The sequence below is a fragment of the Artemia franciscana genome, chromosome 10 (genome assembly GCF_032884065.1).
Source record: "Artemia franciscana chromosome 10, ASM3288406v1, whole genome shotgun sequence".
NCBI lineage: Eukaryota > Metazoa > Arthropoda > Branchiopoda > Anostraca > Artemiidae > Artemia > Artemia franciscana.
The window spans coordinates 48,569,078-48,596,145 of NC_088872.1; the positions used below are offsets into that span (position 1 = coordinate 48,569,078).

Consider the following 27,068-nt stretch of genomic DNA (forward strand, 5'->3'; position numbering starts at 1 on the left):
CTAATTATTTAAGCGCAATATACTAATTACACTAATTTTTTGTCTGTATACAACACCTTTTATACAATGCATGACGTCATTACAATACTATGATGTATCTTTTTTGCTCTGTAAATGCAACTGAATGTGAGGTCATTTATATGAGTTTTTTTTTTTAATCAGGGCTCTAGAATAATCAACCAAATGGTGGACAGCCTGAATATGATCCACCAAAATATTGCCATACCACACATTGAGAATCACGGCACTAGTCTCTAATATATTTCTTTTTAAAGTAATAATTATGGAAAAAAGATTAAAGTTCTAAGAATAAGAGAAAAACTTGTAAAACAATAATAAACAAAGAATTTGTTCGTATTTTTTTTATCAGGAAGCTTTACAACAATCCACGTCAGTAAAACAAAAAAAAATAAACACCTAGCCTGACTCAAAGCCAACAATTCAAGCTTGTACATCCGCTAAATTCGCATTAAATTTCCGAATTCGGCAATCATTTGCTTAAATCCATTGGAGAGAATCAGGGAGGGTTGGTATCAATAATACTGATTTACTTCATTTTTGCTTTAATCACTTCAATTATCTTCTTTGCTTCTGGGAAAGCCCCTGTTCCAAGCTTTGAATGGACCAATTCACCGTCGACTGATACCTCAAACGATGCTATAAAAAATAGAATAGAATAGCCATAGTAACTGATCCGAGTTACAGCGGTATCTAGCAACCTAGTAAGAGACGATCACGTCCAGAATTCAAAGCAAATAGCCCATACCTCCTAAAGTTAGAGTGAGATAAAAAAAACACACTATTAGAACCGCCTTTTCCAATACCCGTATATAGGAAATTAAATCTCCCTTGGCTTGAATAACAAGGAAAATATATTGGTTTGAAAATCAATAAAAGTGGTTAAAACCACGATATCTGAATAGACGGCGTCTTCTTTTCTTTTGCTCCACAGATAGCTGCTCACTGGACCATAGTAGAGGGCTATTTAATGGCTCATGGTAAAGGAAATTGCTTCATCTAGTGCCTTTTGCAATTAAAAACAAAATATTTTTTTTTCAAATAGAATCAGTTTGTTATGAAAAACTGTTTTTTTCTATAACGCTGTTGCAGCAAAGGCTATTCACGTCATATTGTTGACGAAAATTAAAATAGTATTTTTAAAATCCTGAAAATTCTGGGGCTTCTGGGAAAGTCCCTGTTCAAAGCTTTGAATGGACCAATTCACCATCAACTGATACCTCAAACAATGCTGTAAAAACAAGAAGTTCAACTAATGAGGTATGTTTTTGTTCCTACTTTAACAAATTCCGTCAGAATGTAAGGGCTTGGGAATTTATTAATAAAACAAAAAAGACTAAATATAAAATAAATAATAGCTTTATTTTGCGTTTGAATCAATTAAAAAAAAGCCTTTGTTTTTTCAGTTGTGGATTCCAGCTGGAAGAAAGTCTTCAATAACTAGATATTTATCAAATTCTTTTCTTTTATAATAAAATAACAAAGTACAAATAAAAAGAATATAAAATATAAAATAAATACAAAAAGAATAAATACGAATTAATCGTATTTTTACGAATTAATACGAAAAAATACGAATAAATACGAATTAGTAAAAAAAAATACAAAAAGAATAAATAATCAGAAAGAATAAAAATACAAAAAAATACAAAAAGAATAAACAATACAAACAAATAAAAAGAACACTGATAAGAGAAAAATGTTGTGCGTTTTAAAAGATGTAAAAAAAATTTGGGGCGGTAGAAAAAAAGCCCTTCTTCCAGGCTTTGAATGGACCGATTCACCGTCAACTGATACCTCAACGATGCTATAAAAAGTACAAATAAAAAGAATATAAAATATAAAAAAAGATAAAAATACCAAAAGAATAAATACGAATTAATCGTATTTTTACAAATTAATACGAAAAATACGAATAAATACGAATTAGTAAAAATAAATACAAAAAGAATAAATAAATACAAAAAGAATAAAAAATACCAACAAATAAAAAGAACACTGATAAGGGAAAAATGTTGCGCGTTTTAAAAGGAGTAAAAAAAAAACATTGGCGGTAGAAAAAAAAGCCCCTGTTCCAAGCTTTGAATGGACCGATTCACCGTCAACTGATACCTCAAACGATGCTATAAAAACAAGAAGTTCAACTAATGAGGTAGGCTTTTGTTCCGACTTCAACAAATTCCGTCAGAACTTAAGGGCTTGGGAATTTATTAATATTTCTAATATTTTATAGAATTTAATATATTAAATTCTTTTCTGTTATGACAAAATAACAAATAAAAAAGTACAAATAAAAAGAATGTAAAATTTAAAAAAATATAAAAATACAAAAAGAATAAATACGAATTAATCGTATTTTTACGGATTAATACGAAAAAGTAAAAAAAAATATAAAAAGAATAAAAAATAAAAACAAATAAAAAGAACAATGATAAGAGAAAAATGTTGTGCGTTTTAAAAGCTGTAAAAAAAAAACTTTGGTGGTAGAAAAAAAAGCCCCTGTTCCAAGCTTTGAATGGACTAATTCACCGTCAACTGATACCTCAAACGATGCTATAAAAACAACAATAGAATAGGAAAACAAGTTGAAGAAACTTGAAAATTAATCATTATCTGACGCTTGGTTTTGCTGAGAACAATACAGTTAAAGTAAATTACATAACAAAGAGACTGATTTGATTATAAAAAGACAATAAAAAGTAACCCTACAGACCATAGAAACCACTTGAACAAACCGCTCAAACAGCAATTGTTATCTGACACTTGGCTTTGTTAAGATAAACATTATAGTCAAAGTTGTGTACTAATATAAAAAAAGCCGACTGAAAAACGCTGTAGCCAAATATTCAAATGCATCTGAGTTCTTATTGTGAGCTTTCTAATTTAATAATTTTCTGGTAACAATGGCCAAGTTCGGAGATAATCTTGCATCCAAACATCTCCTGTCGTCATGAGACAATATACTCATTATCGTATTACAAGGGATTTATAAAATAGTAAAATCATGTTTGATTTTGACCCCCCCCCCCACTTCCTTCAAAACATAATTGTGATATGCTACTAGTTGGCAAATATTTATTTTTATTAATAAGCTAGTTTTTTCTACCATTCTACTAATTGTGTTGCGAGAGCAACACTTTGGTTTTGTCCCGGTTTTTTTTTCTATGCCGCCGATGTCGGCTTATTCCTGGAAACTGTTAAGGGTCTAACCTGTGCGGTTTTTACAGAAAGTGTGGACCTCAGGCCGGATTGATGAATATGGCATTACATTTTGGAAAGCTCCGCAGAACTCTTGCCTGGGGCCAAAAAGGATGGTTTTCGCTTGTCCACAAGCCAGAGCCTAAGGTGTGCGAAGTGAAGTGGAGTTATGTAGCCTATGTCAGAGAGGAGTATCTGAAGTTGTGCAGCCAAGCTTTCGTTTCATCAAACCATGTTTCTGCTTTCGAGTGGAAAGCTCCGTTCAAGCAGGCAAGCAGGCAGGCACCACTTTCAAATTGAAGATGGACTAAAATCTGTAAGTGTTAAATATATGCGGCAGTTACCCGTCCCCACAGCCAATATATCTTCTTTGAGTGATAAATAGAAAAATTTACAGAAACAAAAAAGCGGCATTTTCCCACGGGTTTGAAAGTGCTGCCGTGATTTCGGCTGGGTTTATCATTTGTTTTTTCGGACTTAGGATTGAGGTAGAGAAATGTTATCAGATGTACCTCTTAAACTTTAAAAGTTCTGTCATTGGTAAGGAAATTGGAGCTTATCCTTTGCTCCTTTCTAAGTGGTGACGTTAGAAAGTTGGCCTACGGCAAAAAGAAATCAACTTTTGAACTAAGACAGATAGAATTTTTTTTCGGCGGCAATCGATAGCTCTTGATGAGCTGATCAAAGTATATGTCATCTATTTTTTGTTACATAAATTCCTTCATGAGATATACTAGTTTGAAAGTTTCAAGGGGTTGACAATTTCAGTAGTAGGGTACATACTGAAACCAAAAATAGGCCGATACCGATTGTGAGACATGTAGAGGACTTGTAAGGAAAGGTCGGCTGTTAGCTCATAATCATCTTAGGCAGTGAGGGGTTTGCAAATTTTGCTATTTGGTATACCTATTATTTGTTTCCAGTGTATTTGATGGTAAGACCGAGTTGGTTCCAGTGGTAAGACATGTAGGGGACTTGTGATAATCGTCTGTTAGGCTACAATCATCTTTAGTGAAGAGGGGTTGGTAACTTTTGCTAGTTGGTGTAGCCTACCCATACTCACTGGAACCTAGAATTAAGTGTTTACGCAACGGGTACAAACGATAACGTAAAACAACGAGGTAGTTTTGTAATAATTAATAGAGTGTCATGTATGGTATTTTGATCCTGAAAAGTTACGGATAACTTTATAATACCAACTAGATCATATAAGATACTGTTTCAAGTTTTGATCCGTCACGATGTCTACGATTGATAAGGATAACGTTCAACTGGCTGCAAAGTCAATTTAGTCTCTTCTTTCCATATTCTTTTGTTATTGTTGTTTTTTCAACGCTGAGGAATAGCCTTTGATCATGTGATTACTGATCGCGTTCTTCTTTGAACATAACGTTTTAAAAGCTTCGATAGGCTGACAAGTTCAGCGTTTAACCGATAGCAAAGAAACAAAACCAAAGTGTTCCTCTTGCAACACTTTATTCGGCGAAGTCGGACAAAGGTTGCCGCAACACTTCACATTGCTCAAGCAACGTAGGTCTAGTTTATCTTAGCTATATGATGAGAATTACACATGTTATATCAAAGTAGCATAAAAAATTATTACACTTATCGTAAAGTTTCTTTAACGTTTAATCATGACACTTGTAATAACGTTTGATTATGACACCTCTCATAACGTTTTTTTAACGTTTAATTATTACACTTGTCATAATGTATCTTCTGGATAGTTCTTTATTACATACGGGAGAGGATCTGCGTAGCCAACGATTTGAGATAAACTGTACCGGTTTTTTGTCTGACATTGTACCTCGAAATGTGAATTTGGACTCTCTTAAGAGTTGGTTAAAAATTTACCGCTCGCGTCGCTTTTTGATACTTATCGGCAGGTTTAGCAGGTTTCGTTGAGGACCGAAAAAGATTTCCACGGCGCGGGGAGGAACAATAAACCCAAGAAGCCTTGTGGTGATTCGGGAAATTTTTATTCATATCAAAACAAGTTCAAAGCTTGATTAAGATACATAATAAGAACTTGAAGAATTGACCCTTTAATTTGAAAAATTTATTTTTTGGTTTAAGAAATATTTGTTTGGTATTTTCATCGTAGAAAAAAAAGAAAATCCCCCCAAAGCTTTTTAGTAGCACCTTTTTTTTATTAACTAAGTTTCAGTGCGTTTAAGAACAATGATGACATGATTTGTATTCGCTCTTGCACCAAAAAAACTATCTGGTACATCCGTTTTCTTTTGCAAATTTTTCTATAAGAAGTAACCACAAGAAATTTTTTGAAAAATTAAGCTTGACCAGATCTCTACGTCTAAAAAGAGCGAATAATACCAAAATGTGCCGCAAAATTCAAATTGAACCAAAAAATTCTAAATATCAAAGACCTCACTATCCCAAGGCCTCTAAATTGTATCATTAACAGTACAATTGTACTGCGTCGGCAATACTATAGAAGATTTTTTTTCAAAGATTGGTCTATTACAACCAGTGGTGTCTAGTGTCAACTGTCTGGAATCTATTTTCGTGAACTGACGCAACTGAGCTGGTTTGTCTTATTTATCTTGTATCTACTCAGATTTCTTGCAGTATATCTTTTGATACTAGCAGTTGAATTATAAGAGAATATATATTGAGTCCTGTGCTCTGTGTGCAAGTATGGTCAGCAAGACTCTTGGCTGTTAGTGGAATTTTGGGACGTATGAAGCATTCGAACATTTTACATTGCAGGGTATACTGTGCAGACGTCAGCATATTACATTCAAATAGGCAATGATCTATTGTTTCATTTTTAAGATTACATGATCTGCAAAGGGGAGAAGAGGGAACTTCACCACTTGAATTAGGGAGCTGATATGAAACTTGAATTAGGGATTGATATGACAGTTGAACACTTGTCATAACGTTTCTTCTGGACAGGATGCTTCTTTCACAACATACGGAAGAGGATCAGCGTTGCCAACGATTCGAGATAAACCGTACGGGTTTTTCATCTGAAAATGTACAACGGAAATGCCCCAAGACCTCTAAATTGTGCCCAAAATGGTACAACTGTATCCCGTTTGCAAAGCTATATAAGATTCTTCCAGAGATAGGACTACTACAACCAGCGGTGTCTGGTGTCAACTAGGTGGAGCCTATTTTTGTGAATTGACGGCACTGACTATAGCCAATTTGAAAAAGTATAGCAGACTATAAATTTGACAGTAAAACAACAGATAAGACAGTAAAAGCTAAAGAAAAATATAACCTAGAAGGGTCCAAAATAGCAACTTGTTTTTACTATCTTGTTGATTTGTTTGATTTGGTTTGCTTATGTTTATTGTCTTAATTTTCAAGCACTGTAATGTTTCCACAGGCTACAGAGTAAATTTATTTAAAGTGGTATAATAGCGAAGTTCAACATATTCTTATTAACCTTGAACTGTACAGTACAATATAAGCTTGCCCTGGATTTAAGAATTAAGTTAAAAACAATAATAAATCGAATATTCTTGATTTGACTATATCTTCATTGTCTTAGATTTATTTCTTTGTGGTTTACTTTTTTGACAGGCTTATTTTTGATTATTTACTTGGTTATACAGCTTTATTAAGATTATTTCTGAGAAGGGCCTAATAAAGATTTGCCTGCAATTTTTGATTTTTTGTTTCGTGTCTAATCTGAAAAATTGTGTATTATAAAACAAGAAAACTTACAACTCCGTCCAACAGCTCCAGTGACTTCAGCATCCGGGATAGCAAGCTTTATTTCAGCTGCTAAAGCCCGGTAGCGGGGGGCGTACCCTCATTTACCGCTGCAAAATATAAATTTTATTAGATCCTGCAAATACTTATGTAGTAGTAGTAGTAGCAGACAGGTTTAATAGCAAAAACTAGGCAGCTATCGCTGATTTGCGTTTCTTTACAACATATTCAAAATCAAACTACACTTGTAAATATAAATCAAACTAGAAATATTAACTCTTATCCTACATATCGACGAAAACCAAGGCGAAAGAATTACAATATCGGTTTGTTCTTGCTTTAACGGGAATTAACTTATCTTGCTTTCTCAGTCTTGATGGTAGAGGCTGATCGGGTAGAATGTCACGGTGCTGAGATTTAGAAAGCGAGAACATTCCAAAACTCGTTATCACAGTTTCGAACGGGTTTTGGAGTGACGGCAGTCCTTGCACTTCCAGAGCCTTTTCGTAGGAGATGTACGAGCAAAAAAATAACCCTTCAATAATTTAGAATGGCTGCACAATATTTCTACACCAAGCAATTAAGAAAAAGTGGTACTAAAACTTGTTTAGAAAATAGTAACCAATACTAATTATTTTTTAAGTATTTAAAACATGCTGGGATCTGATGTTTTATCAAATTTTACAGTCATTTTCAGAGTCAAATTTAATTTGAGGGTGACAAGTCCTTTATCAAAAACCAGACCCTAGATAATATTATATCGAAATCTCGAGAGAGCAATTTAAATAAAAGATCACGAGATCAAAACAATGTGCATCCAGGAGGTGACAAACTTCTTGCAGTTCCAGGAACAGCAAATGGCCCACATGAAACAGAGGTTCTGTAGATAAAGATTCAATAGGAAGATATGTCTGTTTCACCTTGTTGACATCAGAGTCATGCTAGAAGTTTTAATATGTATAATTGAATGACGCTAAGTGAGGGCCTGCATAATCCTCTTTTAACTACCACTTAGGGATTATTTTGGGGAGATGTCCAAACTGATCTAGTGTCAAAAATAAAAAACATGCAGACTAAAGTACAAAAGTTCACTCCAGGACATACACAGTACATACTTCACAAACAGGCAAAGGATCTATACCGAAATGTAACCTTATATCAAAAATACATATTTGACAAATGGTTGATACGTCAGACCTTACAGTCCATGGATTTCCGATGTCTATGGCAGTAGGGACACAAGCAGAATCCTCAGCTTTGGATAATTTAGGGACTGGTCCTCAACAACTAAATGTAATTTTTTTCTAATAATTAGAATTGCAGTATTAACATTTTAACTAAAAACACAATTGGTATATTTTTAACAAATAATGTGGGATCATGCTTGCAGTGACAGCTGGAACCTAGTAATGAGCAAACCATGGTCCATTGTAGACAAATTATAAAAATGCATTAAAAAAATACTAATTCAGTAATGGTAACTATTATTTCAATTAAATGCAATAGTAAATCTGAAAACAAATTCACAGGAAATAAAAAAAAACAGAAACCCCTTCAAAATGTCATCAGGTCAAAACAAAAATGAGAACATTGCAAATGTCGTGGACAAAAAGTCTACACAGGACATTTACAGCCCCTGACTCTGAAAAACAGGAAAAATCACTTTTTGTATGCATAGCACTAAAATGTCTTCTTTTTTACTTCTTTTTTTTCTCTTTGCTGCTAGGAGGGAACTGGAACATCATATGGTTCTTTTAAATGCTAATTTGTATATCTAACCACTTTTCATGAATTTGATATAGTAATTGATCATATAGTACCATATGCCACCCTAAAAGTGCAATTTGGGTGCCATTTCTGGAATGGAAAACATGGATGGGCACTGGATCACAAAAGAGCTGTTTAAGAGCTAATTTAAGTTTTCTTTTTTATCTAATTGATTTGCAAATTAGACTTGATAACGCCATCATAAAGTACCATATCATCTGCTGAGAGCAGTCTTGCAGAAAACAACAGCTTGTATTGAAAGTGAGTTAGAAATGCTATGTTGTGTAAAAAAAAATAATATCTTTTCAATGGTCTAATTGACATTGCTGTAAGACATCAGTGCTCTAGATACAACTGATTCTGAGATATAATGTCAAAATTTTCAAACACTTCTCAGAATTTTGGAAAAACAGATTCGACAAAAACCGCTCTCAGCAGAAGATGTCACCCAAAAATGCACTTTAGTGGTTTTTCTACTTTTTCAACGTAAATACTAAAAGGGCTTATAAAAGTAAAATCACACCCTAACCATTTTTTTAAAGAGGGGGAGGATAATAAAAGTAAAATCATGCCCTATCCATTTTTTTGGAGGACGTGGAGATGCTGTAAGGATACATGTGGCCTCTTGCACATGGCAGCAATTTATCAACAAGAAACATTTGTGAAAACTAATCAATTATGTTTTATAAAAGGATCTTCGATTTTGCCACTACTACTTGTTTTTAAGTTTGTTTCTTTCAAATGTATAGAAAAATCAACTGCCTAAAGAAGAATTTCAATTTAAGCAATCTATTTAGTTTTCAAAAGCCCAAAGAATTAGCATCATTGTAATGTCAGCTTGTTTTAGGCTTGACATCTTATGTGGGCTAGTTTCTGCATATTTCAAGCTTTAAATCGGTTTTTATTTTTCAAGAGAGAGCTTTGTTCTATTAATGTGAGCCTATAAGAATCAAAACAAAGAGAGCTCCTTTCAATCATATGAAAAATAAAGTCTTTCTAGAAGAGAAATAGGCTTAGAAAACCAGTAGGTTCAAGCTTGAAGAGCAATCAAAAACAAAATCTGTTGTTGCAAAAAGGGATGTCTACTTGCTATTTAAAGGATTAAAGTCATACACTGTGAAATGCATTAGGTATACGACACGATTATCTTTCAGGAGACCATGTCATTTTATGGAAGGAGGAAAGAAACATAAATTTAACAAATGCAAACAACAGACAAACTATGCAAAAGATACTGAATATAATCTAAAAGCTTCCAACTCCATCAAAATCAAGCTTATTGATGGAAAAAAGATGTCTCCTTTACAATGGAGAGGCTCAAAGTAAATGATATATGCAATAGCATCAAGCACATGTGTAGGATTCTGTTTCAAGGGGGGCCAACAATATTTCGAGAGGTAGGGCTAACTTTAAATACAAGAAAAGAAATGAATTAGGGGGATTAACTTTAAAAACGAGATAAGAGATAAATTGGGACGATTAACTTTAAAAACGAGGGAAGGGATGAATTACATGGGGCAAAATTTTTAGTCAATATTGAAATGTCAGCAGGTTCACCTGTAGAGAATTTATGACAATGTTATATAATAAAAATACAAACCATCCCAGAAAAAGTGATAGAAGAATATGAAAAATCTGAAGCATTAGCCAAAGACCAATCAAACTTGGATAAAACTAAATTATTAACTGATACTGAAAAGTATCAGTGGACTGCAGTTCAGATGGAAATCTGTCTAGTACGTACACGCACCTATTTTGGACTGTTTATAAAATCAGGTTAACAGCAGTTTTAGGGAAATTGATGCGATAACATTTAAGACAATGATGCAGACCAACACTCAATGAAAAGTATCAGTGGGCAGCAATCCAGATGGAATTCCATCAAATACATACATGCACCTATTTTGAACTATTTCTAAAATTGGTTTTACAGCGATTCTAGAGAAACTGCTATGATAACATTTCAGAAAATGATGTAGTTCAACACTCACAAAAAATATCAGCAGGCAGCAATTAATACAGAATTCTTTCAAATATATACATGCACCTATTTTGGACTACTTCTAAAATCAATTTTACAACAGTTCTCGGGAAACTGATATGATAACATTTCAGATAATGGTGCAGACCAACACTCATGAAAATCATCAGTTTTACAGCAATTCAGATGGAATTCCATCAAATACATACATGCATCTATTTTGGACTATTTCTAAAATTGGTTTTACAGCAATTCTAGGGAAACTGATATGATAACATTTCAGACAATGAAGCAGACCAACACTCATGAAAAGTATCAATGGGCAGCAATTCATACAGAATTCCATCAAATAAATCCATGCACCTATTTTGAACTATTTCTAAAATCAGGTTTACAACAGTTCAAGATAAATTGATATGTTACCATTTCATACAATGATGTAAACCAAAACCCATGGAAAGTATCATTGGGCATCAATTAAGATGGAATTCCATCAATATACAAACATACACCAATTTTGGACTATTTCTAAAATCAGTTTTACAGCAGTTCTAGAGAAATTGAAATGATAACATTTCAGACAATGATGCAGAACAAAACTCATAAAAAGTATGAGTGGGCAGCAACTCAGATAGAATTCCATCAAATATATACATGTACAAAATAATTGCAGTCTACTGCAGTTTAGTCACAAGAGGGTGCCGAATTATTTGTCAAGCATTGTAAACAAACAGAATCAGCAAATTTTTGAATAAAGTTTTCGGTATCTTCAGACAAAGCCCAGCTGGATCAAATGTTCATTCTTCCTATCTTGGGGTCAGGAGTTTGAGCCCAATGTTAGACTTTTTATAGCCATGTGACAGTGCTGTATAATACACTTAAGAGGGGTGACCCTTGAGGTAAATATAGCCAAGAAACTAACATGGCTTTGTGTTGCTGTTTTGACTTTAGGCTGCTTTATACTGTTATGAGCCCTTTTGTTTATATCTGTTAAGATATTAGCAACAGTAGCAGTATTTTCTGAACTTATCATAATAATAAAAAAAATCTAGATAAAAGTATTTTTGCTATCTTGGAAAGTAGTTGAGATGTGGATGAAACTTTCAGAAACAGATCTGGAGCCTTAATGGTTAAACAGGAATTGTGAAATTTGAAGGGGTGGGGAAGCCCTCACCCCTTCCCTCTCCAAAAATAATGACCTTTGATGATCTTGGACAATCAGTGTCAAATAAAAGCAAAATCTTCAAAAATAAATCCAGACTGCATATGAGGTGCAAAGAAAGTGTTTTGAGCCTCATGTTGTGCTCAATCCTGATTTGTAAACTTTTAAAGACTTTTAAACTACTTCTTAAATTTACAAAAGCAGCCTTGATGTGGCTTAAAATCCTGCTGAGATCACAGGAATAACATTTTCACTATTTAAAGGTTAAAAAAAGACCACAAACTCAAAATTAAGGCAAAGCAGATTTTGCCAAAATTCAGCCGTAGCCCTAGAAATTTAAAGATTTTAGCCTTTCTGTGCCCTAGAAATAGAGACAGGGCAGATGTAATATCTTGAAAACACATTCTTATAGTGTATTTTAGGCCCCCTGAATCCCCTGGATGCATTCCTGAAATTCCCCTTAACATGACTCAACTGCTTTCCATGATATCAAAAAGTTTCTCATCTAAAACTTTACCAAATTCTTATTTTATAACTTTAAGAAAACCAAATTAATCATGTTTCCAAACTGCTACCAGTTTAACAGAATCCCAGCTACTCCCCTCCCCTAATAGGGCTTCATACTTCACAAGGGTATATGGAGGTATACCCAAAAGCTGTAGGGTTAGCTGCCACCTTAGTGGGGATTCCCAGCAGGAAAACCCCTCCCAGCCCTCACTACCATAACACTCTTGGAAGACAATAGAGAGTCAGCCTGGAGATTGATGCAGCTTGCACACTCAATTTGAAGTTGCTGTTGTGTGGTGGTGCCAACTATAAATTGCTGGAGAATGGTTCATGAACCACACCTACCATGTGATCCTGATGGTTTGTCACTTGACCTTAACACAAAAACCAGATCTATTGCCATTATCAACTATGGAGCATCACAGTTCTTGCAACTAATTCACTCCAAAGTGCAAATTAAGGCAACTAATAAAAGTTTGAATAAATAAAAAGCTACTAGTTTAAATGTTTTAGCCTTGAGACAAGAATACCCACATCATTGGTGATGGAGTTGCATGCTCTGTTGATTCTAACAAGGATGTTAGTATTATTTTCAATCATTACCTGAAGGTTGATAGACATGCATCAGCTTAGTTGCATGGAGCAAACTGCAGTTGGCTTTGCATCAAAAGAATGTGCATAAGATTTAACCTGCAAAGCTTCATTCTACTCTATAATACCATGTAATGACCTATTGTTGAAGACCACTCATCTGTGTGGTATCCAACAAGAATACCTGAACCACCACTTATTAAAACAGTCCAAAATTCTCTATGTATTCTCTTTATCAAACTTATCTTATGAACCAAAGTTAAGTAGCCCAAGCCTACCATCTTTGTAATTAAGGAGGGACAAATCAGATCTTGTTAACATTTTTTAATTGCTAAAAGTAGACTACTGAGAATCTCTTCTGGGGATTTCTTTTAGTTCAGTTATTATTCACCCACACAGTAAAACTCATTAAGGTTAAATTTCAATAATTATGAATAAATTGAAGAGTAGGCTCATTCATGTTGTTGCAACAAATAATATTTCACAACTTTTAAAACAGCTTTGGTGGAAGTCTCTTTTTACAAAAGGCAGAATATGGTACCAGAGGTGTCCTATGCCAATTTTTTTTCTGGGAGGGGGACAGCCAATAGATTTGTGATATTGTAACAAGAATTACTTCAGCTTTTTTTTATACCTATTGAAACCTATTTTCTTACCTTAATTTGCACTTTGGAGCAAACTAAGATCCATCTTGATCTGTGAATCACTGTATGGTTGATGATGTGGATGATCAAATATCAAATGCACTGCATTGGTACTTCTAGGAAAACCATTCCACTCAACATCAAGTAACGTCTTGAAAGCTTCATCATTGGGTGCTGAGACTTTTATTTGAAAGACTATTCCAGTGGTTTACTACATGGCAGGAGAAAAACTGTTGTTGGCATCAAGTTTCCTCTTAGTGCCAATATTTTGGGAAGTTGACAAATGAATTGCTTCTTTTGTGAAGTAAGCTTATATGTCATAAGCATATCAGCTTTACATTGCTGGTAAACCAGTGAAGATATTTTCAGCAACTTCAAATATTCATCATAATGCTTTTTCCCATCTTTGTTACTGCCTTGGTAACTCTTTTTTGCACCCCTTCCAGAAGCTGTATGTCACCCTTCTATCCTGATGATGCACATTCGAAAATCCAGCATGGGCCTGACAGGGGCCTTGTACAACTTCATGAAAAAACAGGGAGACCAACTAACAATAATTTTTTTTTCCAGGAGTCCAATCACAGAGTTTGCATGACACAGTCTTCTCGTAGTTTGAATGGTAGATACACTGGTTGTCAACAATGATACCCAGACCCCTTTCCTCATCCACACTTTGTGGCTCTTGTATGCTGTTTACAGCCGGATTTACTATAGCATAGTTAAAAACCTGTGTTGGACTTGCCCAAATGCACAACACTACATTTGTCAATATCGAAACTCATTGCCAAGTGATTGCCCAGTTTTGAATATGGTCAAGATCCACTTGTAAGCATAGAAAGCGAGATGATTTGTAGCTAATTGAAGATATCAAAGAGGGTAGGTCCTGAGATGCTACCCTGCAGGATACTGCTGGTGACTGCACATCTCTCAGAGAATTGATTCTCCTTCATTAGTAAAAAGCCTCACTCTCTGTGTTCTATCAGTAAGAAAAGCTGAGATCCAGCACACAAGGTCTGCATTAATTCTACATGAGATGGCTTATTTTCAAGTGCAGATGTGAAACTTTGTCAAACACTTTTACAAGGTCAGGCAACAGGACATCCAAAGGCTAATAAGGTCTGTTACTGCATCATATAGAATAAGAATACAATTCTATTCTTATTCTATATGATGAAAATTCTATTCTTCTATTCTAATTTAAGTTGTTTGAGGATGATAAAACTATACAAAGGTCAATAAGGTCTGTTATTGCATCATATAGACTAATGTTTGAGGATGATAAAACATCCAAAGGTCAATAAGGTCTGTTATTGCATCATATAGAATAAGAATAGAATTCTACTCTTATTCTATATGATGAAAATTTTATTCTTCTATTCTATTCTATGTTGTTTGAGGATGATAAAACTATGAATCCCAATAAGCTCTATTGAATGATGGATCTGCATGGCTTCAATAGTGGGTAGGTATGTATCTGATGTAATACTAGAAATAAACAAAAACTGACAGTTCAATTCATCTGCAATTTCTTTGACATCTGTTACTTCAGCTCCTGAAGCAGTAGTTAGTTTAGATACCGATTGCCAACCAGTACTTTTACTGGAAACATTTTGCCAGAAATGTCTTTAGACTATGTTTGCTTTCTTTAGCTAGTGTGGCTTGATGATTCTGGTAAAGTTATCTGGTTAAATTTCTCAACTTATCTCTTGTGTTTTTGAGCCACCCATGCTGGTCTGAACTCTCAGTTATGCTGTTTTTTTTTTCCAAAATTTACTGCTTCTTAATTTCCATTGTCATGTACTGAATAGTCTTTGGCTTTCCTTTGTAACCTACAGTACTGTTACTGATTTGCATTTTGAGTTAAGTTTTCCTATTGCTCTTCTACTGATCCTTGTAAAATTTAACTCCAGTTCATGATTTCTAGTTCACTCCTGAAAGATTGCTAATAGGGCATTCTTCCATCAATTTTGCATCATTGAATTTCATCAGCCCCTTAGTCTAATAAATAAATAAACCAAAAAAAGACTAATAAGTAAAACAGTGGTTCTATGCAGCACTGTTTTACAGAACTGAGGTCCAACCTCAGTTGTGGTTAAGATGCTTGAATGTTAACCACATTCAATTTTTGACACCAGTGTTGTCAAAAATTGGCAACACTGGTTAAACTTGTTGGGTGAAAATTATTGAAAGAGTTATCAATTTCCCAGTTTGAAGAAGCCTAGAGCTAGAAGAAATTCGGATACCAGACATAATGCATCTTGAAATTAATGGGGGGTCATTTTAATACCCCCCACGCCTGTAATTCTTCGTTTTTTGACATTTTTGAGCATATATATATTCCATAAAATAAATTTCAACAGACTCCATTGGTGGAATAGCAGTGGCGAATTTAGACATATATAGAAAAATTAATTTGGGAGAGGAATATCCAGCAGTCCATTTACATTTATTCCTTTGTTAACAAATAGTGTTTAATTTGAAATGAATAGTCATTTTGTTACGTCATTAGTTGGAAAAAAGGGAAAAAATTGTTGGCCCCTTCCATTAGCAGCAGCCTTCCGTTGGCTGCTCCTACGCCAAGAGCAGCGTTGCCGAGAGCGTTGAATTTACTAAATTTCGCGAGTTAGTTACCGTCAGCCAGAATCTTACTAATTTGTTGGAGAGAGTTGCCAGCAGTTGGAAAGTTACTAAATGCCACCACCACGAAATAAAAGGAAGCAAATTAGCCCTACTAAGGGGACTGACTTTTGTGCAGCTTGCTCTCAAGAATTAGATGAACATTCATCTGCTCTAAAGTGCGACCAGTGTAAGTGATGGCTGTGCATAGAGTGTCTGAAGCTGATAGCCAATGAATACGAACTTCTCACAAAAATGACTGACAAAGTTGGTTGTGAATGGCAATGCACACTCTGCAAAGTTCGTGATTCAGACAGGTCTGCATCTAGCTCAAGTGTTGAGAAGGTGATTGACAATTCGCTATGTAAGCTACGCAAAGATCTAAAAGTGGACTTAAGAGTTGTTAGCAGAAATCTCCAACAATGTGAAGGAGATTCAGTCTCAGCTATCCTCAAAATGCAGTACCCAAGATGTGCGTAATATTGTTCATGAAACTATATCAAGTACAAACCACAATTTTGCCACAGAAGTGAGGAAGGTAGTCAGATGTGAACAGGACAGGGAGAAACGTAGATTGAATATCATAGCATATGGTATTGTTCCAGCTGATGATGAAACTGGTGCAATTACCCATATTATTTGCTCATCTTATGATTTTGACCCTGGACCAATCACAACCGTCAGAAGGCTAAATGCTTCAACCAGTAGACCCAGTACCATGTCTTGGCCTGCTCTGCTCATTTTCTTGGTCTCTTTGTGGGATATCAAGAAGAAGATTCTTCAGATCTCTAGACAATGAAAGGAGAGTGTCCAGTTTCATAATGATTTTTCTAAAGATGATAAGGAGCTTAGAAAAAGACTTGTTGGAGAAGTGAAGCATAGAAGTGAGGCTGGTGAGACTGGTTTGGCTGTTCGTGACTTGTTGATCGTTTCAAAAAACGATGTCCTGGGCGCTCAACGCCCACCCAAGGCTTCCCAAGACATGCAACAATAGCTTTGACTCCTGCCACTGTAAATAGTTCAAAGTCTTCAAGATCTACTGTTGTTATTGATGTAAGTTTATCTAGTTATTCATCTTATGTCTCTTCTGCCAATAGTGGTTTGTTATCTGAATTAAGTTGCTCTTACCACACTGCAGTATCCATGAATGCAGATGCGGCACCACGCTCAGCAGAGCTGCTGATTGAAGGAAGTGAAACGCACCCCTGATGCAGTGATGCATTAAGTAATCCAGGAAGAAATAGAAGATTCTTGAAAGTGATGCATTCAAATCTGGACTGTATTACAAATAAGCTTCCAGAGGTAAAGATGCTATTAGCTAATCAACATATTGATATTTTTGTGCTACAGAAGTTTGTCCCAAAAATTCTCTAATAATGCTTGAGGATTCCCATATTGCAGTTGATGGTTATGAAGTGTTTTCTAATTTTTGTTCGAAAGGGTGCAGGAGGCACTGTTATTTATGTGAAGAATAATTCTAAAACTAAAATACTGAGTTTATTCCCTTATGTTGATGCTTATCCATGGGTTGAATTTGTAGCTGTTGAGTGCCAGCTCCTTGAAGAGACAAAATTGTTGGAAATATTTATCAAAGCCCCTCTGCAAATATTGCTAATGACTCAAACCAAGTCGTGGCTGATCTTGTGAGTAAAATAGCTTCATCTAGTTCAAATTCTGTTTTCACCACTGGTGACTTTAATATGCCAGACATGATATGGGTTGACAGCTACAAATTCACAACTCCAAACAACCCTGCCCAAACAACTCTGAATTCTGTAGCAAATCTCACCCTCACTCAACTGACTGATCAACCAACCTGTTATAGAGATGGTCAAAACCCAACTACACTTGACTTGGTATTTACAAATAACCCTGACAGAGTCATGTCTATTAAATATTTACCCACAATCAGCGCTAGTTACCACAATTGTGTTATGTTTTTGGTGCTGGTTTCCACTAGGCCAAGTAATATGAAAAAAAGATCTTATACAGATTATGATAAAATCTGAGAACACTTGTCTGAAGTTGATTGGCAATCTTTGAATTTTAGTGATAATGTGGATGATTCATGGTTCAATTTTAAGTCATGCTTGCTGGCAGTTCAGAAGCAATTTACTTCCATAACATACACAGAGAAAACCAAAACATTGCCATTTCTCACTAAAGAGGTAAGAGAAGGCATTAAGAGTAAGAATAAGGCATGGAAGAAATACAAGAAATCAAAACAGGAGAATCATCTTGCTGATTTCAAGAAATGCTGTAACAAGCTGAGAAATCTCACACATAAAATCATAAGTGATTATGAAGTAAATATAGCCCTTAGTGCAAAAACAAACCCTAAAAAGTTTTGGAAGTATGTTTCCAGCTCTAATCCTAATAGACATAGAATATGCCAGCTTATACACTGTAATGCTACTGTGCTTGATTCCCCTAGAGACATCACAAATTGTTTAAATGCCGTATTTGCCACTAATTTCTCTCATTCAGTTTTAGTATCTCCTCCTCCCTCTTTCCCAAAAAAAAACCATGTTCACAAAATGCCATCTGTTGGGATTCATGCAGATGATGCTCTCAAACGCCTGAATAAGTTGGATCCAAACAAGGCCCGGGGCCTCAATGGCATTCATCCATGTTTGCTGAAAGAAGCTGCAGCTCTTCTTGCCATGCCATTGGCTGATATTTTTAAGATGTCCATAAGGATGATGATGGTACCAGGTGATTGGAAATCGGCCAAAATAGTGTCAATTTTCAAGAAGGGAGATAAAAATAACCCTGAAAATTACTGGCCTATTAGTCTCAAATCAGTCATTTCTAAACTGCTCAAAAGTATTTTCAATGACGCTATTATTAACCACCTTGAAAAAAATGGCTTACTGTCAAAATCTCAACATGTTTTCAGAAGGAGTTGTTCCATTGAGACAAACCTGATCCACTCTTATGATATAGTCACTAAATTAATTGAGGAAGGCAAGGCAGTTGATGTCCTGTTACTTGACCAAGCCAAGGCCTTCAATAAAGTTGTCCACAAATATCTTTTGCATAAGCTGCAGGCATATGGAGTCCATGCTGACACTGTGGAGTGGATAAGATTGTTTCTGATTGGCCAAATCCAGAAGTTCATGGTCTATTCTGACAATGGAGACTCCATATTTTCAGAGCCTACACCAGTTATAAGCAGGGTACCCCAGGGAAGCATCCTTGGCCCCACCCTCTTCTCTATATATATTGATGATTGTGAGGATGTTCTACAAAACCCAATCACTCTCTACACTGATGACAGCAAACTAATTGGAATTGCTGATGGAACCCTGCAAAATGACTTGAATATTCTCTCCTTATGGGCTTCCACCTGGATGATGGAATTCAACCCATTAAAATGCAAAATCCTTCATATGGGTCCCCACAACAATCAGATTTCATATTTTATGCTGGATAAATCTGGCACACGTATCCAAGTTGAGGCTGTTGAGAGTGAAGGAGGCTTAGGGGTGATTGTTAACAAGAAGTTTAAGTTCCATGAGCACACTATACAACAAGTTGCTAAGACCAACAGAGCCCTGGGACTAATTAACTGAACCATATCATCACGCCATCCTCTGATAATAAGAAAATTATATAATGCTCTTGTAAGACCACATTTGGAGTTTGGCTGCCCTGTTACAAATCCCCAATATAAGGGAGATGTGGCAGCCCTAGAGAGCATACAGAGAAGAGCAACTAAGCTTTGTGCCCCACACCAACAGCTTCCCTACCCTGAACGTCCGCATGGCCTGAAGATACCCACATTGGTTTACTGGCTGCACAGAGATGTCATTTTGTCAAGAAAATGTACCAAAACAACATGGCTTACTCCATTTTTACTGCCTCTCTTGCCACTATGACACGAGGCCACTCAATGAAGCTGCAACAGGAGCACTCCAGATGCAGAGAGAGAACAAACTTTTTCTCAGTACATGCTGTCTTAACTTGGAACAGTCTTTCCAATGAGACTGTCTCTGGTGAATTGATTAATTCTTTCAAAAATGCAGTTGATTTGGAGTGGAGTAATGCACAATGGAAGTACCAGTGGGAGGCCACACCCCATCACACCCACTAATTATGTCACCTCATCAATTCAACAGCAAGATGTTCTACAGGAGGATGCAGTCCACCTTATCTTGCTGTAAATGCGATTTAAGGTAATGTTTAGTCAATGATTCATTGCTTGAACATTTAACCACAAGCAAGATCTTGTCACCCAAGCAGCATGGATTCCAGTTAGGAAAATCAATCAGAACAAACTTGTTGGAATCATACAAAATAATTACAAACCTGATTTACCAAAAACATACAGTGCTGCTAGGCTTTGCCAAGGCCTTTGAAAAAGTGCCCCATAATTGACTGCACTCAAAATTATTTGCTGCTAGCATTAACTCATGCCTTATAGACTTGCTGATGGATTTTCTCACCAACTGCTAGCAAAAAGTCCATTAATCTGAGAAAGGTGGCCAGCCAAGCCACTCTGATGAGGCCATAGTAATGATTGGGGTACTGCAGGCCCAATCCTTTTCCTGATGTATATCAACAATATTTGCAATCATGTGGATAACAATAAGCATTTGCTTGCTAATGACGCCAAATTATTTGGCATTGATAACCAACATAAAGTTCAACACAATCTAGACAGGCTAAAGAATTGGACTCACAGACTGGCTTCTCAAATTCAATACAAATAAATGCAGTATTTTGCACCTTGGACCTAACAACCTGATGGCTACCTATTCAATTTTAAATCCAATAACTAATAAAAGGAACCATCTAGTGAAAAAAGAAAAAGAAAGGGACCTTGGTGTGACCACTGATGAAAGGTTGAGGTTCCACAGCCATGTCCAGCACATTGTCTCCCAAGTGAACTCCATACTTAGCCTACTAAAAAGGACCATTCAGTAGCCAAGAGGCTAGATAAGGCTCTTGTTAGACTCCATCTGGATTTTGGCATGTGCCCGGCTGACCATTTTTACTGGCAAGACATTAGTTTCACTGAAAATGTTCAGAGGCAAGCAAAGAAATATGTGAAAAGCCTAAATCAGCTTCATATGAGGAACATCTTATGCAGCTCAAGCTACCTACCATTGTCTACAGACACATGCATAGTGATATGATGCTGACCTACAAACTCCACCATCTTCAAGGGCAGCCACCATCTCACAAGAGGACATTCAAAGAAGTTACCAAAGTTAAGCTCAAGATCAAGAATTGATCAAATGTATTTTTCAAGAAGAGTAATTAACCAATGGAATGAATTGAAGGACTCTACTGTTATTCCTCCTCCCATCCAGTCTTTCAAAAGCCAACTTGACAAGGAGTAGGAGAAGATGCACAGGAGGTTTGACTGGGAGTCATCAAACCAATAGCCCTACAGGTCTGGAGGACCTTCAAGCTGTCAAATGAACTAAGGTAAGGTATGGTGATGTATGACTACTATACCTGCTGTCCAAATAAATTTCTAAGACTTCATCTCAATGGATTCATCTGTAATGGACAAGGTTAAAAAAGGCTGAGAAAATAGACCCCAACAAAGCTAAAGGCCCAGATGGTATACATCCCAGGCTCCTCAAAGAACTTGTGGATATAGTAGCCAGGCTGCTCCATTTGCAATTCCAGCTGTCTCTTCAGACTAATAGCCTACCTGCAGATTGGCAGACAGCCATAATTATTCTGATAATTCAAGAGAGGATCTAGAACCCAGCTTAGAGCTATTGACCTGTTAGCCTGACCATTGATGGTATGATATGACCAGGAATGGTCTAATTGGTGGTCAGCAAGGCTTAAGAAAAGGTATGTCTATTGAAACAAATCTAGTACTAGCTTATGAATCTATAACTGATCTGCTGGAGCAGGGATTTCTAGTTGATGTGTTCCTATGGGATTGAACTAAAGCATTTGATAAAATGTCTCACTGCTACCTGATGATCAAGCTATCAGTATATCAGATAGACAATGATGTTGCACAGTGGATTCACAGCTCCTTATTTGATAGAATCCAGACTGTCACTGTATATGATGAAAAAGCTGACCTTATCTACTCCACATCAGTTCAAGTTAAGAGCAGTGTCCCCCAAGGGACCAAACTAGGCCCAATACTGTTTAACCTCTATGTAAATGATGCTTCTGAGGTGTTCAAGAATGTCTTGGAACTGTATGTAGACTATTCCAAACTCTTCAGTCCAGCAGCCTCAACAGAAAATTGCTCTTCTCTGCAAGAAGATCTTTACAACCACTGTCTATAGGCAACAATCTGAGTGCTTGAGTTCAACCCATGCAAATGCAAAGTCCTGCATCTTGGTCCAAACAACCTCTGCCATATTTATTACATGATTGACTCTGCAGGTGCCAATATACCCATTCAGAGTGCCAAGTAAAAGTGTGATCTTGGGGTAATCATTGACAATAAGCTTAAATTTCAAAGTCACTGTTGGAACCAAGCAGCCAAGGCAAACAAGGTCCTTGGTTTGATCAAGCATTCAGTGACAAGTTGCTAGCCAAGAGTTATGAAGAAGCTTTACACAGCCCTTGTTTGTCCCCATCTTGAGTTTGACATGTTGGTTGCCAACCCACACTTTTCAAGATACTTTGATTATTTCCAACACAAAGCAACCAAGCTCCCTTTTGCCAAACAATAGGTATCCTACAAGCAACAACTAGAAAAGCTTGACCTGCCTACCTTAACATACTGTAGAAAGAGAGGAGATGTCATCCTCACATTTAAGATGATGACCAGTGACACCATTAAGCCTTTTTTTTATCACAGTGAATACACCAGAACACAAGGAAATCCTATGAAACTGCATCAAAAATTTAGCAGAAAGCATGAGAAGTTCAACTTCTTCATCAATTGTATTGTTTCACTGTGGATTTCACTCAGCCAATCCACCATGCTGGTCAAATCAGTTGACAGCTTCAAGATTGACATTGACTGTGATTGGAGCAGCAAGTCATTGAAGATGTAGTGAGACAAACCAGTAACATCCAGCAGGGTCTATTAGTTACCATCTGCCTTTTTTAGCCCTCAAACATGCCCAGCTAGCAATACACCTAATGATAAAACCAAACTGTCTTGCATAAATGTAAATAGTGATGATCCACTCATGAACTGCAACATGAATACCAAATCAACATCACCTGGCAACATCTACAGGTTCTTTAGCCTTAGTTACTAGAAGATGCAGTTTATGATACTGCATACAGAATAAAGCACCAATAGGGTAAGATGCCAAGCAGTTTGACAGCTTATAACCACTTCAAAGGTTGGATCATTGTGAAATCTCTATTATACCATATTGAAACAGATTTTTTTTCACCATTCAATTTGTGCAAAATCCTTAATGTGAATGTGATTAGTTGAATATTTTAACTGTATATAAAGCTGAATGTTTTAAATACACTGATAGTCAAAATTGGAACCTAATCTTGGACACATTTAAAGTTTGATTATAGTCTTTGAAATTGCTTTCTAACTGTAAACACAGGAGCTTAAAATTACAAAAAAATACCCAAATCACAGATAAACTTAATGTTGGATAGATTTAACCAAGACAAATATTGTGAAACAGAATAATTGTATTTAAATGGCTAGGCTTTATAAATAATTTTTTTCTAAATTTGAATACTGAAAAACTGAATTTAGAAATATTGTAGTCTAATTATAAAATTTTTATGGGCAGGGATGGGGTGTAGAAAATCTACACCACTTTCCCTAAAACAAACTCTAGGCTATAAATTTAGAAGTAAAATTTGAATTAACCTATACCAAAGGACTAGCATCATAATAGAGAAGTCAAAACAAAGAAGTCAAGGGTGGAGTCAAAACATTGTTACTGGACATAAATTAGGCTGTAGGCCCGTATCCATTGCTAAAAGTTCTATTTCCATTATTCCATCATGAGAGATTCCCATTTTTCTGTTGTAGGGCTAGCAAAAGAGCCAAAAAGTCATTATAAAAATCTTGCTAATTAAGCCCCAACAACTTTAAGAAATATAATTACACATTTCAATAACATTCAAATAAGGTCTAACATAAAAAAAATATAAAGATACATTAAAATACAAAGAGAGCCATTACCCTTAGTTGAAAGCTGTCTCCATAGTTTTTTTTTTAAGGTGCATATCAATATTAAAGAACCTCCAACTAAACTAATGTAAAGATAAGGTGCCTCAACTTGTAGAAAATGTGTAGGATTTAAACTTAGACTAGCACAAAATAACAAAGTTCATTATCAAAATATTCTGTTTAGAACTATTTTAGAATGTAAAAAGCTGATTTTTTTATTACAGTCAAAATATATAACATTAAAACAGGCAAAAAAAAAACAAGGGCTGAAATGCTCATTACACAGAGGAGCAAGGGATAGAGGCAAGGATATGAAAACACTTTCCATGGACATGATTTGGGTTGTATACTCATTCATAAAGCCCTCCCATAACTAGGGTAAGAATCCCTAGCATTCATGAAGTGTCTTATCTTTGACAAAATAACATCTTGATTAAAATGTGTTTTTTGTAAACAGTGACAAAATGTGGTCCCTAATCTTGGATATGATGTATGTAAATTTACAAAGATATGATTGGCTGGCTACAATCTAGACTTTTTTATATATACCATTTAAATTTAGGCAAACATTAGCTGCCTCTACAGCCAAGCTTACTTGAATCAATTGTTCCACTTCACAACATTGTCTTTGATTAAATATATCCAATATTGGGTCTGTTTTTAAATTAGATTGCCTAGTTTGTTCTAACTATAAGGTCCCACATCAAAGATTAGGCAGTATTTTCCAAGAATAGACTCAAGCTTTAAATGCATGTTCAAGATTAGGCTCTACTATTGACTACCAGTACTTTAAAATATTCAGCATTGTTTACAGGAAATATATAATATGGGCTGTATATTTAAATAGCATTAGGAAGGTTAAGTCAAAGTAGAATTATCAATAAAGCAATTATTATATTTGGAAAGAGCCTAAAAAAGGCATCAAGTAGCATGTTCACTTTATTTGTAGGTCAGGAATACAGATTGTTCTATATTTACCTAATCCAGTTTTATAAACCCCTTTCTTCTTCTGATAATTATGGATATTGTTTTAATGATCTAATATGTCAATGGAAAATACCTCTGAAAAACATTAATAGTCAGAATGACAAAAGTTTATTAATAGGGTATAATGCTACACAAGTTATTTTCAGCTAATTGGGAAGTAGCTAGGTTAGGAAAATAAACTTTCTAGGATAGATCTATACACTGAAGTATGCCCTGCAAAGGTATTTTGAAGTAGGCACCTCTACTCTTCTATTTAAAGGGCACTGACCTTTAAAATCTTTGTTTAATAAAAATTAAACCTTGTGAGATAGATCTTCTCCTTAAATGAAGCACAAGAAAAGTATTTTTGACTTCACAACTTAGTTCAATCCAAATTTATACAGTCTCAGGGATCCACAAATATATTTATAAAATTTATCAAAAAAAAACATTGATAGGCCTATGGCTTAAAATTTTACTCAAATAATAGTTATTGCATTTTAAGAACTAAAACCAGATAAAAAGTAGCTAAAAACTGAAAATTAATAAGACATAGAAATCAGAAGAGGGTTAACATAGTGGCATGACAAAACATTCCTGTATCATGTTTTGGCTCTCTATTCAGTAGCAAAAGTTCAATTTTCCTAGCTTAACCACTTTCCAAGGTAGCAAAAATAGCTTGCCTAGAATTTTACCTACAATAGCAATACTTTGATCAAAGATTCATAAGCTATGTAGCTAATGAGTGGCAGGTTGCCAAACACTGGCCTGACAAGTGGAACAATGAAGTTTTAAAATACAAGTGGGAACTCCTATAGGCCTATCACTTAAAAAGAATAAGAGTCACTTTCAAGGACACCATATAATTTAGTGAAGCTTCAGCCTGCAAAATAGGCTAATGAGTAGCCTGGTCTACCTATTGCGCTGGGCCTACTTACCAGTATTCAACATGTACTTTGACCATTCTCAAAAGAGTTGCGAAAAACCGTGGAGTAGAAATTTTTAGAAATGTAAGCTAGGTTCGGACTATATTGGTACTTTCACTAAAAAAGTTTCCACCAGAGTTATCTAATGAAAACAGAATTTCAGGAAAGCCTGATGATGAATATAGCGATAAAACAGTTTTGCCACAGTAAATTTTTAATCATGTAAGAAAGTGCCGAAAAACCTGCAAAATTCCTCAAAAACCTTTGACCAGGGCTATGGTCAGAATTTTTGTATAGACAGATTTTTTGGGTTATCAAAACGAAGATGAAATTAAGTTTTATTTTTCAGGTCAAATTGACGAGCTATAGAAATAAATTAGACAATACTATTTTGTCAGGATCAAAAGTTATTGAAAAAGTTTCTCTAACATGCCAATAGCAAGCCAAACGACCGATTCTTACAAAAAAAATTGAAAAGATATAAAATATTATAATTTCCTGGAAAAAGATTATATCAATAAAAACAAACAGAAATTAATTGCAAAAACTTTTCCCACGCAAAGATTTTCAAAGAAAGGTAAAGAGCTCCATTAGACCAAAATGAGCAGAGATAAATTCAGATAATTTCCCAAGCTTACTACTACAAATCACCATCCATTAACAAATGAAACGCCAAACAAGCTGAAATTACAATAGATATCCGATTCTAACTCAAAACAATGAAAAATTAAAATGGATAGGACTAATAACCTTCATGCCACCTTAAGACCAGAATATAATTTGCACTTTATTGAAAACCATATACATTTTAAATGTTTTTGCGTTTTTAGATTTTCACAAATAAAAATTATTAAAAGTGTAAAAATTAAATATCAGTACATGTATATTAAACTGACACTGAGGGTCATTTGTTTTT

At 35.3% G+C, this 27,068-nt stretch overlaps 1 long non-coding RNA gene across 1 annotated transcript; it reads right to left on the reverse strand.

Annotated features, from left to right (window-relative positions):
• Positions 1 to 336: 336 nt before the first annotated feature.
• On the reverse strand, positions 337 to 26,363 carry LOC136032298 (uncharacterized). The gene is made up of 3 exons (XR_010618701.1): positions 26,165 to 26,363; positions 6,916 to 7,013; positions 337 to 657 (listed from the first exon to the last, which is right to left on the reverse strand). It is a non-coding gene; the product is annotated as an uncharacterized LOC136032298 (long non-coding RNA).
• Between the last annotated feature and the right edge of the window lie 705 nt (positions 26,364 to 27,068).